The sequence below is a fragment of the Nyctibius grandis genome, chromosome 4 (genome assembly GCF_013368605.1).
Source record: "Nyctibius grandis isolate bNycGra1 chromosome 4, bNycGra1.pri, whole genome shotgun sequence".
NCBI classification, from domain to species: domain Eukaryota; kingdom Metazoa; phylum Chordata; class Aves; order Nyctibiiformes; family Nyctibiidae; genus Nyctibius; species Nyctibius grandis.
In genome coordinates, this window is record NC_090661.1 from 25,847,180 (window position 1) to 25,867,565 (window position 20,386).

A 20,386-nucleotide genomic window follows, 5' to 3' on the forward strand; every position below is an offset into this window, starting at 1 on the left:
TTTGAATCCAAACGAGGCTGATGGCCGCGGCACAGTGCCCTACCACAAAAACCAACTCTTGCAAATCTGACCCAGTTCATAGAGGTTTAAAGCTAAATCAGTGCAGAGGCTTGAATGATCCTGTGGTCATTGCGAGACCAGTGCGTTGATGGGCCTCCTATGTAAACACGGGCTGGGGTTCACAGCTTCAGGTAGGTGACCTCAAGGCTATGGTTGTCAGTTCCTTGAACACAGAAATAACTCCTCCTCTCACCTCGTCGTCACTTGTTCTAATATATATTTATATATTATACACCAAAGAAAGGTGAGACTTCAGCTTAGAGAAGCTGTTTTAGTAGAAGTGAGTGCATTGTGATGGCTTCTTAATATTGCTTCAGTGTCTGTTTTGATGGTGTTTGAAGCACACAACTGTCAAAAATGCTGCATTGGAGAAAATTGTTAAAGTAGAGATAAAGACAGAGGGGTGAATAGCTTTATTGAAACACAATCTAAAGTTCATAGGAACAGGGTTTGAGGTGGGTCTTTTTGAGTGGAGAGAGATCTGGTCTTGCATCCTGAACAAGTTCCTGGAACTTGTAACCTGGAAACAGCTTTGAGTGAGAAATATCCAAGTGTCTTTAAATGTTACAGTGCCATCACACTCATCTCTGTGGCAGCTGTGGTTTCAAATAACCTCTTGTGGCAGGAACAAAAATTCCCTTCTGGACAAATATTCTGTTCTACTGCAACTATCCAGCTAGTGTAACAGGGGACAAAAGATAGTCCTGAGAGCCTGAAGACTTGCCAGTCTGGTGGCAGTGGAATAGTGATAGAAATTAAGAGGTTCTGAGTTTCAAGAATAATTAAAGAAAATAGTGCTGGAAGGAGCCTTTGGAGATCACTTAGGACAGTGTTTCTCAGCTTAAGGGTCAGGGGAACAACTGCTGATCTGAAAGACATTACAACGCATTTCACAAAACCACTGGGGGAAATAAACCTTCCTCCCTCCTGATATTCTCTGTCGCCTGAGAAAGCAAGCAAATGCAATGGGCAGCATTACAAATCGCTAAGCAAACTCTTAAAGGTCAGCCTACTTAGTATTTGGTTGGAAATGGGAACTATTGTGGCTCATGAACCTTCTTCTGGAAGTTTCATTGAGTTAAAAGCCACCAATCTAGCCCAATCTCCTGCCAGACTGTAACCCCAGCTCAGCCAGTAATTTCCTTTTGACCTTCCCAAGTAACTGCTGTAGCCGCTCTCTGTAAACTCCCTCCAGGTTGAGCTGCCTGTGTGCCAAGGAGCAAAGCCCTGCTCTGATATGACACAGCTACATAACCTTGCTGAGTAAGAGCTGTGAGAAAGTCTGTAGAGAGGTAAGAAAAGTAAAATTACTGGCAGAGGTAACACTGTTGAGATGGGATCATACATAGCTCAAGGATTCCGTAGGGAAACACCACCATGAAACACATCATAAAATCCTAAAGCAAAAAAAAAAAACCAAACCAGCAAACAAACAAAAACCCAGGGAGACTTGTGAGGAATTGTAGGGTCCCTGTGTGGAGAAGTCAGCATTGTTGGTGCCAATGGAGCCGGTGGAAGATGACAACTGAACAAGAAGAGGTAGTCCCCAGGAGCTGCAGAGGCCAACCCATCCCCTCCTGGCTGGTGCCTGCCTGGTCAGCCAGGACTCTGGGTGCCCTATCAGGGTGGTGGGCATGCCAATGCTTAGCCTAATGGTTTATTAAATCCCAGCTATCATCTTCTCTGTGAGCCAATAAATTATTGTGTCACACTCCTAAGCTGTGTATATGCTGCTGTGCACAAAAAGCTGACTCCAAGGAGGGGCTATCACCAGGTATCTCCATTCGGTAGGTGGAGAAGAGGAAGTGACCAGTGCAAGACAGGTCTGGTGGGCTGAGCTCCCAGTGGGTACCAAGGTTCAGAGTCAGCCCCAGCACCCGGAGTGTGAGTTTTGGGAACCGGGGAGTGCGGTGCCAGCACTCTGCTCTCCATATGGCTCCAAGCCTCTGTGCACAGAGCACAGGATAACTGTGAACACCCAGTGGATTTGTCAGAACTTCCCCACCTCAGAGGGGTGCATTGTGAAAATTAATCAGTTTGTGTTTGACTTTTTGACTTGGCGCTCCCTCAATAACTTCTTCACACACAAACCCACAATAAACTAATTAGGCCTATTTCTCTGACAGGCTGTTAAAGAAGAAAGAGAAGAAGGATGTGTCTAAACTGCTTGAAAGACAATATTGGATATATATGCCAAGTAACAAAAGGCATCAGTAGCTCTTTAAATTCCTTCACTCTGAAGCTCTGATGAACAGAAATAGCAAATGAATGGCTTCCAGAAATGATGGGAAATAGTTCTTGTTGCTATTTGGCTTGTGTTTCTCTTTAGCGGGTAGGGAGAGCTGGAAGAGGGGGAGAGCTATGAAAGAATTAGTTTCAAAGAAATGAAGTATGTTAAACATATTTTTAAATAACTCACTCGATTTGCAAAATAGGGTAATAGAGGCCATGCTTACAGCTCAATTTATGTATATAAATATACATACATGTATACTGTGCAGAACACAAAATAATTCCATCTGGAGAGTAGGGTATTGTCTTGCACAAAAGGCTTCTACTTAAGTCATTAATAGTATATTTTATTAAAGGAAAATTGGCATCAAAAGTGTTTGGGAATTGTGGGAATAAAATTGGGATGAAAGTAATTATCCCCCTGCCCTGTCTCTTCCCTTGTGTTCATTTTTCTGTTCCAGACACAGACAGCAACAGCAGCTCCTCTGTCTTCTGTTCCTTCCATGTTTGATGTTCTGCCTGCTCTTTCTTCTGCTGGGTCCTGGAGCCTGTAGGAATGAGGGTATTGTGTCCGTATTGCATGCGATGACATGTGTTTGAACCAGCACCAGGGCAGCCTGGCAAGAAGAGCTTGTAATCCAGCGGGACTGAACACCAGGCTAGGTCCCTGCTGGTGAACAGCTCAGCCACTTCTTTAAAACCCTTTGGGGATAAAAGATGTAGGAAATAAAACTTGAACCTGCTGTGGCACCTGCTTTATTCTTCTGTCTAGAGGCTTGAACAGGTCAGGGGCAAAACAGGGGTGAGCATGTCAGTCTGGTCAGGGGCTGCAGCACATTCGTATAAAATAGGATACAGAGGTGTTTCCCAATACAGGGAAGCAATCTGGGAAACCCTGCATCAAGATGGATGTGCTGAGTACCGGAGAATGGTGGATCGCCATCGTGGCTTTGCAAAGAAGTGGGAAGCAACAGATGGCAATGAAGATCTTCCTGGGCTTCATCTGGGCAAGGCATTTTGTGTTGATCTTTTGTAGTTCCTCTTGGCCGCCCTGGATCAGGAGACAGCCAACGCAAAGGCCCTGAAAAGCCATTTTCTTTAGAATGCAAGAAGAAAGTGAGTGCAGTTCCTGGGTGGTAAAATGTCTCTGTGGTTGAATAATTAACTTGGAAATGCTACAGAATGTTTTGTCTTTAACACAGCTAACCCCCTTTTGTTTTTAGTCAATACAATGACTTATGGAGTGAAGTATCTTTCCAAAATGTCTACCCCATAGATTACTGTTCCTTGCTGAGAGGGCTGGTCATGAATTCTTGATGATGGTGGCTTTCATTTCACCCAAAAAACATTGCGTGTCATAATTGAGGCAATAATTAATGCTTACTGGGAATGCTGGATACTGGTTTTAAACAATAAAACTGTAAACCAATGGAGTACAATGTCACGTGGGAAAGACTATTTGACTCAGCAAAAAGCACAGAGGAGAAAAAGGGAGAGACAGAAAGAGGAACAGTTCAACAGAGAGACAGTGACTCTTACACAAGGCTCAAACTGAGAGAGAAGTGGGAAAAATCACTTTTCCTCTTGTTAAAATAAAGTAATCCATTCAGTTAATATTAGCTCAGGACAAAAGGTCATGGATCTTCCTGTTGTTAAACATTGCAGTTGGAGCACAGTATCATAGCTAGGGGGAATATACAGCAAGTATTCCAAGAAAAAAATAATCCACTCACAGAATTAAGTAACAAACAAACAAATAAAGTGTGTGTTAACTTAAGTGTCAGTGTGCACATCACTGTCTCTGCACTAAGGGATATTTTTATTCATAATACAGTAGTACCCAGAAAATGAAATAAGACCCAATTTCTTTCACTGCTGTACAGATGCATAGTCAGAAGTAACCTTTGCTTGAAACAAATGCTCCAGCCACAATGTATGAAGAGACACTCAATTATCTCCCTTTTACAGGTGGATAAAGTGAGGCAGAAAGGCTCCGTGGCCCTGATTTAGGAATCAAATACCTTAGTACCTTACAGATCTGGCCTTGCATGATTTGCCTAGGGTTAAACAGGAGGCCTACGGCAAAGCTGAGAATTGAATCCAGATCCCCAGGATACTCAGCCAGAGCCTTTTCCAAAACCCAGCTTTATATATATGTGTGTAAGCCACTGGAAACTCTAAGTGAACTCTCATTATGTCAATTAATTTTTGCTTAATTAAACAAGTCTTTTGCAAACATATGTGGGATGTTAGCTCCCTTTCTGTATGGAAAAGAAGACAGGCAGCTATATGCACAGAAGAATGGACTGGTAATTAAATTTAGTAGCATAACTGTTGATCTAAAATACAGCAGCCCGGTTTGCAAGGGCAGTCTGCACAGCTAGAACTGCGTTCGGTTTTGACCCACTATGCGTGGAACAGCTGGATAATCTAATGCAGCCAGGATAGCTCTATGAACTTATTTCTCCACAACATAAAGTAGGACCTGATAAAATGCAGCAGGCAACCACTTGCAACCATGTGCCACTTGCAACCAATGTAGCCTTTATGTGTTTTCCGCAAATGAATTTTGCAATTGTCACCATGCCTGACAGAATCAGCTGGTTGCTCTGGGGCCAGAGCTGTCAGCCAAACATGAAGCTGGTGGCTAGACACGATCTGGAAATTCCCATGGTTGTAATTCTGCTCCAGACCATCCCTTGACAGGGAAGCCATTGCAGGGGTCTATTCCAGGGTCGTCTTGTTGTGGAAGTGAACAAGAGTCTGTTTTAGAGGGTGGTGGGAGAGACTAAGAACTTGAATTTGCTGTCTGGCCTCCACTTGATGTCCCACTCTTTTAGCTGCTCTCCCTGAATGAAACTTGGATACCACTTGTTACAAATGATGAGAGTTATGGAGATGCAGGTTGGGTTGAAGAGAGATATATATCTTTACATATACTTAAATTATTTATGGGTTATACCTAGTAAAAAAAATGGATGACAACAATGGGACACACAATTATAGTACTTGTAGGTGCCAAACTGGTGGTGTTTGTTTATAAATGTGAAGGTTAGACCCCTTCACATGTGGCAGTAACCATGTTCATCAGCTGTGTGAAGGTAAAGCTGCAAATTGATGATTTGAGGTTTTCCCTTGTGTTAGGTACTAGAGAGGGGAGAAAAACATTTTCAAACTTCACAAAAATTTCATATTGGATCCTGGAATATTTGTTTGCATTATCTTTGTTAACAAATAACTATAAATGCAAGAAATTGAGAGAAGCTTTTTCCAAAATCTCCATCTGGCTGATTCCTTTCTTCTCCCTTCCTTTCTGACCTTTCTCATACTGTGCTAAATGAACCTTCCTATTTCTTGGTTTGGAAACATCTTCCCACATGTCTCGTTTTTTTTAAAATCCAAAACAAAAATGAAGAGCTATAGCACTCACTAAAACTTCCTCTTCTCAACTGATTTCAGAGGAAAATATTCTGTGCAGATCTCCTTAAATGAACTGTCAACAAAGTATGCTCCAGGCAGCCAGAATTCAGAAAAGTCACCCAGCGTGCTGAATGGGGAGTAGAAAAACAAACCAGGGAGCTGTTCCCCCAAAACAAGAGGAGATGAACCTTGCCCACTGGAGCAGCTCTGAACACTGAAGGTTTCCATTCGCGCCTGGCTGAGGAATCCAACCCCTCACCTCGCTAACTTCGCCCTCGGAAAGGTTATCTTGCAATCAAAAATGTTGCGTTGCGTGACTTGGATCCATTGTTTATAGAATCGTCTAACTGACTTCATATGTATCTGGTCCAGGGAAACTGATGTTATTAAAACACAACACTGAGACACTGAGCTCCGATAGCAGTTCAACATGAACAAATAAAGCAAGAGTTTTCCCCAAAGTAAAGCAAAGCAAGGATCCCGGCCTTTGTGTGAACTGCAGGGATGAAAGGAGGATGTGATACCATCATCTGAACGTTGACCTTTTCACTGTTGTTTCTTTTACCAGCTCCAAGCCCCAGTCTTGGGTCTCTCCCACTCTCTTTTATCCCCTCAATCCAACTCTAGCAAACCCCTGGAGCAGGTAAGCTATGAGCTGAAAAGGTTTTTCTCATGTTTTGACTCTATTTATTGCTTTTGCAGCCTGGTCAGAGAAGTGCCTGGATTGTTAGTTGTGACCTTTAACCCCCAGTATCAACTCTGCTTGCAGAAAGTTCAACAGCTATGGTTGAAATGGGCACATAAACTGAAAGCTAAAAACACACACTGCTTTAGTGTATTTGTGAAGTGTTGGTATGTCATCAGAAACATCTGTTTTTTTCCATACACTTTGCTCAATATTAATATCAGAATTTCTGGAATAAAATCGCTGTTATGCCTGATCAATACAGCATAATCTCACTGAAGTCTCTGATAGTCCTGCCTTTGGTTACAGAGACCTCTAATATTAGGCATTGCAAATATCAGAGAAAACCCACAGTAAATCCTTAAAAAGCTACATGCCTTTATTCTAGAGAAATACTGTCCATGGAGATGTACTGGAAAGTGGAGAAAGTTTGATGTTCCACAGAGAAGTTCCACAACTGTTGAGTGAGAGCTTCTGGATGACTGAAGAATTTGGTTTGATAAAAATAATTAACTGACATATATCTAGGAGCTTTCATCCGGAGATCACAGCTCTTAGAGGGCAAGGGAAATGCTTTGGGTATTTCAGACATCAGTGGAAAGCAGCCAGTTTCAGGGTGTAATTTTTTTTCTAATAGCACACAGCAGGAGTAAATAATAGCCTATGCTTTGCCTGCACTGCAGAAGAAATTTCTACAGCAGCAATATACATCAGCCCAGAAGAAATCTGGACGACGTATTTAGTAGTGCTAATACTCTTGTTCCCATGAGAAAAAGCCCACCATATCTGTAACAAGCACAGGTTTTACCTGTGAGTCAATATATTGTCACTAGATTATCTGTAGAGGAGGTTAGCAAGAAGTTGGGGCTACCAAAGGGAATGGCAGCACTGTGCTTGCTTTGCGGCAATTGAACTTCGGTACTCAGGACTGCTCTCTATCCCCATACCACTTTAAAACAAATCAAGCATAAACCCAGTCAAGACTGAAGATAAAATGGAAACTTTCCATGTCAGAGTCTCCTGGACTGAAGAATGGAAAGAAGAACAGCCATCCTTCTGCATTTCCAAGTCCATACTACAGTACAGTTTAGACGAAGGGCATGGGGAAGGCAAGGATAATCCCCATTGTTTAGTGTAATTTTGTGCCCACGAGAGAAGAGTAGGATAGGTGAAGATGCTAATTTTCTCATAGGAACAGAAGCTACTCTGAAAACTCATCTTGCTTCTGTGCTCAAAAACAGATGGATTGTAATAGTAATAAATGAATTAAATCTTTATCATCTGGCAGCAAAGCCAAGAGGAAAACTAAGCTCAAAGGGTTAGAAAAGGACTCCACATTCCCCATAGAGGAAACAGATGTAAATCTGGCAAGCTGTCATTTGGAGATCCAAGAACTGTGGGTTGAAATGAGGTCTGGGTTATTCAGCCAGGTTTATTATCAAGCTTGATGGTAATCCTCATTTTCGTGCACAAAAGATTGCAGTCCTGAAATGTCCAGAGGTCTTTCTGCACCATCAAGGGGTTATCAGAGCACACAGAGTGACTACTTTGCAAAGTTGTTTGTGCTGTGGTATGACAACTTTTTAAAGTTCCTTGTTGCTGGCTGATGCAGTTGCGAATGACAGATCTCAAGATTTGATATTGGTGGAGCTGCAAATGGCTTGATGCTATTCCAACATTACTTGAGAAGTCCCACAATCCTATGGAGAGAAAAAAAAAGGCTTGTGATTTTAGTAAATGAAAAGACATGCTGAGAAATGTGTAGGATGCGGAAAACCAGTAAGTCAAATTAGTATTTTTCTTGAACTCACTGCACCAAGTCTAGCAACATCTTTATTAAGCAAATGTTCTTAGCTTCTTAAAATGTAGTGCCATAATTACTTGTGCTCACAGAAACATGTATCTTGGTCTCTAGCTTTCCCTCAAATATTTTGTCCCAATATTGTTGCACCTTTGTACTACACCAATAAAGTAGTTAGGAGGATAATTCTTGCCTTTCTTGCAGGAGCAAATTAGGAATCCCAAAGGATACTGAGTTAGTTGACCAGATTAGTGGGATAGAGATAGAGATATCTTTGGGTGCTTACAAAGTGACAATCCTTCACCATACCCATTAATATTTATAAACATTTCTATAGGTTTCCTTCTTCTTGTATTGCTGCCTATACCTTGACAGGATGCTGGGCTGGCAGACCTTTGGGCTGGGCTTGCCTGGCCACTCTGTTATTTTTATTGCAAGTGCTTGGAAATCACTGCATGAGAGGTGCTGGTTATCCACTGCAAGATGCCTTATTCAGTCCTGCAGGGCTGTGGCAACTTAGAGACTGAAAACAGTTATTCCAGCTCTCATTCACTCTCTGCTGCTGACTGATAAGCCTCCCAGCAAGAGACACACACACACACACACACATATGCACACACATAGCCAAGTACCCATACCATATTCCAGTCACGAACACCTGCCTGTAAGGTAAAACTTAGGGGAAACAAAAGCATCATTTCAGTCCCATTTCAACCCCCTGAACAGAACAATGGGCTGGTCTTCTACTGCTTGAGGGTAGTATCATCCTTCTTTCCTTGACCTGTGATTCAGCAGCTGGTCCTTGTGTATATGTACAGGAAGTCAAAGGGAAACCGATGGGGGGCTCACAGCAAAGGCTAAAGCATTCTTGGAGGTAAAATAGTACAAGGCCCTCCAGTCTAGTAATAGCTTTGGTTTCATACGCTGGTGTCAGGGAAACAATGGTTCTATAAAGGCTCTTGAAAAGGTGGCAATGGGAATGCTCCAGAGATAAGGATTCCTTCTGCCAAGGTTTCCTGGGCCTCTGGGCAGGGACAGCTGGGCACTGGCCATGGACAGGCTCTGCCCTTCTGTCCTGAGGTGAGGAGGCTCTCTAACATCTCTGCATGTCCGTGATCCACAGGAAAATCAAACACAGATTTGGTCTATCAAAATGTTTCACTTGGATCTTCCCTTTGGTTTTATATCAATTAACTGTGGGAGAATCCCTACCTTTTCCTGCCAGAGATGCTGAAAGAGGATAGGATGACCATTGTTTCTCCTCAAAGTTCTGACCTTCAGACCAGAAGGGTCTTTGAAATAGCCTTTTCCCACAACTGAAATTGTTCTGACAAAACAGTAGATTTCAAGGGGGTTGTGTGTGTGAGTTTCTTCAGAAAATGCTCCCTGAACCCTTCCCCAGGAAGGCAGCTGTTAGCTAAAGCTGCCCAAAGGGGACTGTGTCCCCAAATGGTCCTTGTTTGTCTTCACAAGCGCATCCTGTCTCCCTCGAGCTGAACCTGGCTGTCACTCAGAGCCCAGCACATCTCAAACACTATTTGCCTTTGGCTCTACTGCCCCTGTCATGGCCCTGGAGGCAAGCAGGGCAGGAGGGGGAGGAAGGGAGGAAGATACAGGAGGAGGAAAGAGCTGTTGCTGCCCTTCCTTCAGCTCATGGGGCAAAACCATCCTCTCATGGCACCAGCTCCTGTGGCTTGCATGCTGGTTGGTGATGGGGACGCTCAGCAGCAGACAGATGTCTGCTCCCATCAGCATTAGGCCAGGCCCAGAGCTCTCCAGTGACTATACGTATTAAATACTCCAGGCTGTTCCATCTGGGCAAAACAGTGGGTGGTGAAGCAAAACCAGCATTTACAGTGTTTAAGTTGTGTAACAGACCTTTTAGTGTAAACCAGGACTCTCCTCCTCACTTCCCCTTACCCTGCACATCTCTTCAAAATTGCTTTTGTCAGTCAAACATTGTTTTTTTTAATATTCATGCTTTTCCCTCTTTGACCCGGTTATCTTGGCACTCAAGGTACAATTGCTTGCCAAGGTAACTAAGTTTAATCCATGGATCAATGCACCCTTCCCATGTGTCAAGCTTCAGAGAAAAAAAGAGGTATGGGAGAATTTTACTGAATATGCATTTTAAAATAAAGATGTTTGAAAATGCTATTTCATTAAACAAAATGATCTCTAGGAAGAGTTTGTGAGAGGAAAGGCAGTTTTCTACCAACAGGTGAAGATGCTACCAAAGTATCTGGGGATCTGCTTCTATAGCAATAAGGTGATCTTCTCCATAAGGAGAGCCTCCTGAAGACGTTGGCACACTGTTGGCCCAGCAGATAATCCTACATCAGTGCTGTCAAGCAGATAATCCTACATCAGTGCTGTCAACCACCCCAGCATCCATGGAGCTTGACCTGATTTATATCCCAAAAGCTGAGGCTGTAGAGGAGACTGTATGCTAAAACTGGGCAGAGTCATAATGCAACATCATTGCATGACAGTGCCATTTAACAGGACAAACTAATCACCAGATTACCTGGCATTTCAGCTGTGATGCTGAGGCATCATGTTGTAAAGACCTAGCATGATACAAGCAGTAGTGGTGTTATTTTGCCCTACTGGGTGCAGACAAATAAAGGGAAGCTCAGGTGAATAACACACCTTGGACTAGCATCAGAGTCAGTCCTGAACAGCTGCCTTGTCCTCAGCCTGCACCTCTTGTTTTGTCAGTCACTAGGGGAGACCAAGGCATGAAGTCAGTCACTCCAGTGGAGAACTTCAGAGGACACCAGCATTTGAGGCTCGCACAGGTTTCCAAAATAATAGTTTTTCTACAAACCAGATCAATGTACTAGATAAAGCATGTATTTCTACTTAGGTCAAAGGTGAGTCAATACAATCTGTATTTGAGGAAATGCAAAGAGCAGGCGAGAGAGAAACTCAGGGGAGGACAAGATGGTAAGTGAGCTTGACTGAGCTGCTTCACGGTTTACTACATTCATTCAAAGGGTAGTCATGGATGACCTACTGTTTGCAAGTTGTGTGGTGCATCAGTCCATGGGCTGTCTTACTGCTACTTACTCCTATTGAAAGTGCCCCAGGTTACACGTGGGGGGATAAACCAGCTGTCAGACTGCTTTGTCCATCCCGCAAGGAAATGCTTCTCAACATCTTATGAGTCCTATACCTCTTGAGGCTGCAGGAGGCCCGGGCTTCTTCTGACAGCCCCTACTGCTTGTCTGACCATCTCCGAGGAAATAGAAGCTGTTCTCACTATGCACCCTTCAGTTCAATTAAATACCAAAGAAGCTTATGCATAAAATGGCAACAGTCTTCTGGCAAAGTGAGGGTTTAATTTCTTGTTTATAAACTTGGAAACAAACTTACAAAAAAAGAAAAATACAAGTGAAAGCAATGAAATGCTGACTAGTAACCTACTTCCTACCCACCCCTTTTTCTAGTTCTCAATCAGGGTATGCCAGCTGTAGAAGCACAGGGGTAATTTAGAAAACACTTATTCATTACCTTTCTAAATCTAACCTCCTTGAAGCTTCACTTATCCATGCAAGCTAGAAGACCATGTCAATATTCCATCCTAAATACTATCTTCCTTTCAGTGATGACATTTAAAGCTAATTTTGGGGGTGCTGTTGACCTTGTCCCACCTCTCCCCACTGCAGGAAAAAGCCTTGCCCTGGGCAGACCTCCTCAGGGCTACCTCCTCCCTCACCCTTCAGCCGAGATGAAAACTGTCTCATTTCTCAACCTCCTCCTGTCTTCAAATGCTTTTCCCAATTCTTCTGTCCAACAGAACATAACTACCACAGAGCAGGACTGCGGTGATGATTTTGAGTCGGATGCTGGGATTAAACCTTTCCAGCAGCGAGGGTAGCAAAGCGCAGCCACAGACTGCCTGGGGAGGCTGCAGAATGTCTACTGCTGCAGTTTTTATGGAAAAAGTTGGACAACTGTCTGTCAGGAATGCCACAGAAATAGCCTGCCTTCCTCTGGCACTGGCAGTTGGACTGGATAATCCTTCAAAACCTCCTCCAGGCTACTTTTTTATGGCTTACCGCTTCAGGCAGTCTTTTTTTTTTTCTCTTCCAGTTTCATGTGATGGCAGTGAATCCAGGAACATTTTGCCTTAAGACTGACAGAATGCATGTGAAAAAAACTCAGTGTTTATCTGGCAGGAGTACATTGCAACATTCTCCTGACTGCCGCAATGCCAGTAAGCCATGTAAGATGCAGCCATTATGCATCCACCATATCAAACCCACAATCTCTACATCACTATTAGCTCTTCATAAAGACCCACACATGACATATTAATCATGCAGATGACAAAGTTGGCCTTCAGAGTGTTTTTTAAAGCCACCACCATCTCTGCCTTTTCCTGAGTTTCAGGGCTAATCCCATCACATAAACAAGGACTTTTCACTTGGCCCTACTGAAGGACTCCAGGCCAGCATGCTCTAAGTATATTCTCAGGAGACTGAGTGTTGCTCCCAAGGAATCTGTTGTATTTCAAACACCAAGATCAATAATCGTAGCAAATATACATTCACCAGGTAGTCCAATATAGATTTCCTGCCTTCTTAGCTGTTCATCTGCAAAACCACAAAAAACCCCAGCCAAAAAATCCTAACCTGAAGTTTGTAAAAATTATCCTGTTTTTTCTGGGTTTAAAGGCATGGATGATGAAAAGAGTCCAGCCTGGTTTAGAAGCTACAAGCTCTTCACATGCACTTATATATATGAAGATATGTATGGGTGTACATATAAAATAAAGGAGTGCTGGGAGGAGGTACATGTATGTAAATATAAGAAAGAGGAAGGGAAGAGGGAGGCAGAGTGTGTATTTCATGTGCATACATTTGAACACATGTGCATTCATGCATATTCACTCCAGAGACAGCAAGTTAAAAAGAAAATACAGAAGCCAAGTTTATAAAGGACTAAAACAAATTGCACCTTTGGGGAAATTAATGTGTTTATATGAGTGAAAAGTTAAATGCCATACAGTCAGGCAGTCCATCGAGAAGTGAGTGGTCATCAAGCAAGTGTTTTACAAAAGAAACCCAACAGAAAAGTACTGTGTAAATGGAAAATAAATAAATTTAACATAAGGCATTCCTGCTTCCAGACTCCTGTTAATAAAGCAGCTATTAGGTGGAGACACTGTGGTGATGCCTGAGTTGACGTGTTTTGGTGTTTTGTGGTGGTTTGTTTTTTTATTTCTTGCAAGACCTTAATCAGTGTTACTTGAAATGACTATGTGGTTTTTAAAATAGAAAGAAGCAGTAAATTTTAATGGCGTGCCTGAATGCTGTTCCATTTAATTTCTATATGGAGCAATATTAAACTTCTAATAAATAACCTGTATCTAAAACAGTCTCCCTTGCTCCCTTTTACACACACACACAAACACACACACACATGTCAGCTCCAACAAATGTCTTTTTGATGTTTTTGCCACAGGCTGGGGGATATATGGTGGAGGGAAGGGCTGAAGTGGGATATGGATCAGATGAGGACAACATTCTGGAGGGAAGAAGTACGTTTCCTCATTTATCCCTTCCCTGTCTTTATTTTTCTTTTATAGGAAAATATAGCTCAAGGAATATTGAATGAAAGTAACACTTCTGGCATGGGTCAGCACAAATCCAGTTTTTTGCTCATGCTTGCTTGCGTTTTAGCAACTAAAAGCCAAGAGAAGTGGTGCTTGAGTTATTGTCAACCTGAGGTGCAAGATCCAGACAGGGCACATTGGGACATAAATAAATAAGGGATTTCACTTCAGGCAGATGTGCAAGCTGAGAGGTTTCCATTCTGTCAGGCCCAGGTATACCTAGATTACTCTCCTTTAATAAATGGCGCAGAGACAATGTGCACAAAGGCACAAAAGGAATCATTATGATACAGTCCCCTGTGACATCTTTCACATCTCTGTCCCAGCTCCCACCTATGACTAACTTTTTGAGGATAATCCTCCCTTGAAGCCACATCCTTGTGATTTTTCTTTTTCAGATGCTGACAACCCATCTTGCTCGTGGTGTGCCCCAACCAGTCCCTGGATAAGAGGGGACTGTCCCCTTCCTGACACAGGCTGTAGAAGGAGCAGCACACCAGTGCCTAACCCAGCCCCCAGCATTCCTCCTCCTGCTCCACTCCCCCACCATGTTTTGGCCTCCACCATCCCAGTCAGTCCTGTCTCCAAAGTTTTCTACTGGGAACCTCCTTGGAGCAGGGAGCAGGGCAGTTCAGCTCTGTGCTAGGTACTGTGCCGTGCCATGTACTGGTTTGCAGCCCTGCAAATTATTATTCCTTATGAACAGTGGCAGTCTGTCCACAAGAGATCTGGATGAGGATTACAACTGTTTACTTCTTTAAACACAGCAAAAGGAACTTGTACAGAGACTCACCCCTCCAAATATTGTAATCAATCAAGACAGGCTAGAAAACTGTAGGAAGCAAGAGGGGAAAAAAGGAACTGGAGAAGAAATTTGGAGAACAGAAGCAAGGATGCTGCATGCTTGGTCTGCTCAAGTGGGTGGCTATTTGAAAGCCGAAGGCTGTAAGTGGGAAATCCTAGATAAACACAAGGGTGTATTTATACCTTCCTCCAAGCTGGCTGACACAGGTGCTTACCAGACATGGGTTACCTGGGTGGCCTGAGCACGGGGCTACACTGCTGCAGGGGAGGCAGACTGCTGCAGGGAGCACTGTGAAGACCATACACCTCATGCACCATCTGCAAGGTGCGTATTTGAAACACGCTGCCAGTCCATCGGGTGTAAAAGGCAAGAGCTCATTTGAACCTCGATAGCTCACTTGGGGAAATAATTCACCCTTTCTTATTTTTTTCCTAACAGTGATACTATTCCCCCACAACCACAGCCTGATTCCTCACCTGGCCCTTCCACATCTGTAAGGCTGTTGTTATTAATGCCATAAATCATGGTTAGTAATAAACAGCAGAGAAGTTCTGAGAAGTGGGAGGCCAATTTCTCCACCAAGGTGGAACCCCCAAAGTTTTGGGTCCTTCTCCTGCCCCAACAGCAGTTGCCTGCAGCTCCAGCTGTGCAGGGGCTTTGTGCGTGTGGCAGCATCCCCCAGGCCCTGCGCTTCCCTGCCAGGCCCCGATGTCACTATGGAATGAAGCTGTCACTGCAGGAAAAGCTTTCAACTGTTCTTGTTGGTACCCTGGGGGTGCTCCATGCTTACCAGCCTCCCATCACACCACGTCGGGCCGGGCCTTTTTTTTAGCTCTGCGTGTGTTCAGCACAGAGAAAAATGTTTCCACTTACTTTTCCCCCTCCTCTCTTTGGAATATGAGGCACACACTTGTCATACTTAAAGGAGTGGATTTATGGTTGACTCTGTCTCTTATCTCCCCACAGAGCTCACTGGAGCTGCTCTCCAGATGGGACAGTATTACAAGCTTCATCATATGAAGCCCAGTTCAGCCCACAGCCCAGATGTTCTTGGTTCCCAGAAATATTCCTTCCCAACAGTAAGTAAAGGGGAGCTGGTGCTGGTATACAGTCTCCACTCCTTCTGTTTGCATTGCTTGTTTATGGGTTACACACCCCAGCCCCAGACAGCACAATCACCTCTCTGAAAGCCACCAATCAAGCCTGATGCTGGGACTCTGGGCCCTGGGCAGTGCAATGCTGGGGTATGTGTGAGAGATGGCGGAAAGAATCCAGTGAGTCCCACATGGGCTCAGCTCCCTTTGCAGACTACAGTTAATGTGAAGAGTGTCTTCCTTTTTCAAGCAGCAGATATGGGTTTCTCTTGACCAAAGGCCAATGCCAAACTGAAGATGCAAAACAAAGCTCACTTCACCCAATTTTCAGAGGGGAAAATGTAGGTTTTTGCCAATGGGAATTTTTGGGGAGGAAAACCACAGCTCTCGAACAAGTCCACTGATGGCAGCAGCACGAAAGCAATCCTGCTGGCAGGATGGCAATAACCACCCATGTGTTTGCCACAGCATCTCCCAGATGTGCTCTGCACAGGGGTGGGGGGCATACTGATAAAAACATCAGTGCGCTCTCTGAGTGAAACCTCCTTCTTGTGGAAGATGGTTTCCCTGCTGGTGATCCTCTGGCTGGACCTCGGGAGCTTGCTGCAGGGGACATGTGGTGGTGGTGCTGCTGCCTGTACAGGCAGACAGGCTGTTGGGAGCCTGCAGGATGGCCTGGCTTAGTTGCCTGCACTGTCCCTGCTCAGGCACAGCCCAGCAGCTGCCCCTGCATGGCTGCTGGCTGCTCGGTGGGGCCAGGCTGCCCTGAGCCTGGCCTGATGCCGGCATCCCTGGGGAGATTACCTTGCCTCGTCACACTGCACCCAGAGCGGGCAGGCACGTCCTGCGGCAGTGGGATTGGCCCCCTGATAAAGGCTTCATATTTATGCAGCTTTCCCTCTGCCCTGAACTTTGCCTGTGTCTCTGGCAAAAGGGCAGCTACCCCAGGTCAGAGCACTGCCTCAAGCCAGAGTGTGGAATCAGCTTTCAATTTCAGCAGCAACTTTCCTTCCCTTTTTTCTCTTATCCCTCCAGCCATCACAGAATAATTCCCATCCCTATTAGCTTACCCCCCTCCCCCTTCCTTTCCCTTCCCCTTTGAAATCCTCCCGCCTGTCCCTGGGACGGGGCAGAGGAAGGCGGGGGGCAGCGGGAGAATTCCTCCAGATATTACACAAAAGCCTCATGTATCCCCAGTGTCAACCCCAGAGGGCGGCTGAGTAATTTAATTAAGGCGAAGGGGCTTTTGTTTTACTTGCTTTCTTTTTGATTTTCTCCAAGTTTAAGACAAGAAAGAAAAGAAAGAGGGAGAGAAATGTTAGCCCTCAGAGGAGGCGCAGTGATGCAAGATTTCCCGTCTCTGCTCAGTCTCTTGCTGGGGAAAGACCATGGGCCTGTCACCTGGAGCGCACGGGGCTCCCCAGCCTTGGACGACTCCCCTCCCGTGGCGGTGATTTAAGGGACTGGCATATTCCAAGAAGTAGTGTGTATTCTTCTAGAGACAAGCACATTCATGCTGTTCCCTCTGTCTACCCCACCCCCGCCTTTTATCCTCCTCTGTATCTGTCCCTGTGCGCCTGTGTCTCACCTTCTCCTGCTGCCCCTTCCACCTCTTCCTTCTCCCATTCCCACCGCCTGTCCCCTTTCTCTCCCTCCTTTCCTTCTCTCCCTTTTCCTGTCCTCTCAGCATACTCACTTCCTCCCCTCTCTTCCCTCACCCTCCGCCTTCCTTCTCCCCCCTGCTCTTGATCGGAGGGGATTAATTTTTTTGCCAGTAAATAATATTTTCTTTCCTCAGCCTGATGCTTATTAATTGCAGATTTATCACATGTCTGACGGAGGGCATCCATGGCGGGGTAGGCTCAAATGTGGGAGAAAGTGGTGCCTCCTTTCAAGCATCATGATGGGCAAAGCATCGCCCACCCGCATGCCAGCAGTGGCAGATCTCTTGTCTTTGTTTCTTGTCTGGGAAAAAAGAAATGGCGGCACCAAAGTTGGATTCAGCTTCTTCTCATCACGTTGCAGCACCAGGACACAGGAACATTATGTCACCCCACACGATGGCGGAGCCCGCTGACAAGCCTCATCCAGAGTGCTGTGCCTCTGAGGCCACTTCTAGTGCTGGGCCCTCAGCTTTGGCCCAAGTCCTCAGGGCGCTGAAGGGTGCATAGGGAGGCTTACAAGGGAATGTAGCTCTGAGGAAGCCCAAATTACCCTGGGTGCTGATTTAATGTTCTTTTCCTGGGCCATGGTGCTCTCAGAGCCAAAACCTGGGCCCAACATCACACCAGGAAACCCTCCTGCAGCGGAAGTGCACACCCTGTTTCTCTCATCAGCATGCCTTGAGGGGAAGGCTGAAGGTCTCATGGGGCACGGTCCTGCTGGAGGAGAAGGGCTCTCCTCTCTGGGGCCAGGACAGCCACAGTATCTTCCAGAAGGCTCTTGTTTCTGATGCTGAATCCTGTTTGGGTTACAAGCTGAAGAAGCCAGTTTATTCATGGGATTCCCCTGTGCTGCCTCCCAGGCCTAATGCTCTTACACACGTACCTCAGCCCAGGCATGGGAATCAGCCCAAATGCATGGCTCTGGGAGACATGTCCTGTGCCACCGGGGCCAGCTGCAGACTCCTCACTGCTGCCTCCCCACCACTACCTCTTGAGGGCACGCATTTCCCCACTGAGGTGGCAAAGACGTTTTCAGCCCTGTCCCTGTGTGAGCAGAGGCCCCGGTCACTCGCCCTCGGAGCCGTGGCTGTTCCCTTGTGCGAGTGATAGCAAAAGCCCTTGGGTTGGGTTTGGCTGGCCACACGCGCCTCTCCTCTGCTCCCACAGCTCAGCAGCCCTCATGGCTCCTCAGTTCCCCACTGCAGGGCTGCGGCTACAAGGAGGCTTCCAGCCCTGCCCACTCTTGCTTGGGACCTCCAGCCCCTCTTTCCCTCTTCTGCCACCCCAAGGCGCACAGCTAAACCTTCACTGTCCTCAAAGCTTGGGGTGGGGGGGTGGTGTTTATTTACCTTTGGTTCATAATCTCTCCGAACTGTTCACCCTCCTGCTTGCCCCTGCTCCCTTTCCCTCTGCTCCCCTTCCCGAGGAGCAGTGCGCAGCCCGGGAGGGGCTCCCTTCAGGCCCCCGCCCCGCAGAGGTTAACACAACATGGCAGGGCTGTGCTTAATGCCCCATCGTGTCGCAGCTCCCCCGAGTTAGGCATCTCCCCCAGCCTCTGCGAGCTCCACTTCTGTGGCAGCCTTCCCTTATTGAAGGGGACATATAGACCAATTGTTATACAATAGTGCTGGATGGCCAGGCAATGGGACCAAGGGCACTTGCTCAAATTAATAGAGTCTGGAATTGATTTAACTACAGGCAAAAAAAGCTAATTCAAGCTTTAATACCTCTCTGGTATCTCCTCAGACAAAACAGGACAGGTTTTTCTAGTGCCTGTTTTGAATGGAGCCATGTACATCAATACACACTGGTAAAAGCCCTCGTTCCTAAACAGAAAAGTGTGACTCTGAAATGACAAAAATATATATTTTCCCTTGTATTTAGCCCATCTGTCCAAGAAAAGGCCTTCACTTTCAGAAAAAAATGTGCTCAGCGTAGGGGGCCCTTTTCCACGAATAAGGAGTTTATTAATATAAGGAGAAGGCCCAGGAGCAAGCGGTAGCACTGAAGTTTGGTTCTGGGGAAACAAAAGCTGAAGAGCACGTGAGCACATCTGTGGCCACCGAAATGCATAGCCCAAAGAGGCTGAGGGTGGTCACATGCCCTAGGAAGGACAGAGCCAGACACAACAAGTCTCAGCTGCAGAGGAGAAAGCTACCTGCCTGGAAAAGGAGTGAAGGCTGGGCCCAGGGCACAACTGAGGCACGCCGGCCCAGTGCCCCAGCTGGGGAAGGCCCCCACAGTTCCACTGGGGTGGCATCAGCTTACGTCTCTCTGAAGCCATCTGCCCCCTCACAAATATGTGCTGCAGACTTTGTGCTCCTTTAATCTATTAATGAGCTCTTCATACGGATCTTGACACATTTAGGAAATACAGACAAGAGAGAAGCTGGAATTTTCTCAAGTGGCTAATTTATTATAAAAGAAACCAGGGCTGGAAGATGGCAGAGACGCGTTCCTACAGTACGTGATGTTCATATAAAATGTGTCCTTGGCTCCTCTCACACATCGTTTATCCCGTCTATGAAGCAGGAGGCAGAGAAACAGTACATAAAACTGTCCACACAAGCTGGCAGCACTGGATGCCTTATATCCTGCTAGCTTGGGTCTTGAGGCTACCATGCTGCGTGTGTGTAACTCTTGCTGTTCGCTGCTTGCGTGCTACCCTCAGCCTTACAGAGGCCATCTATCCAGCAGTTAAAGCGGAGATCCAGGAGTCATAGCTCATCTGTAGTGCCATCGACGGGTTGATAAAACAACAAACCACTTTTAACTTTTGTATTGGGTAGAAATAGGGTTAGTATTCATGCTGGGTTGTTTCTTTAATTAATGGAGCCGGTCACAAATGCTAGAACTGTTTTGCAAGTAATTTTGCAAATTAAAGTGCTGATTTTCTCTGTTACGATTCATGTTGTATTGCTCAGTTGAAGGGAAGTTCAGGTTAGGATGAGATACACAAAGAAACACGCAAGTCTCCAGCAGTTCACGTATTTTAACAGCAT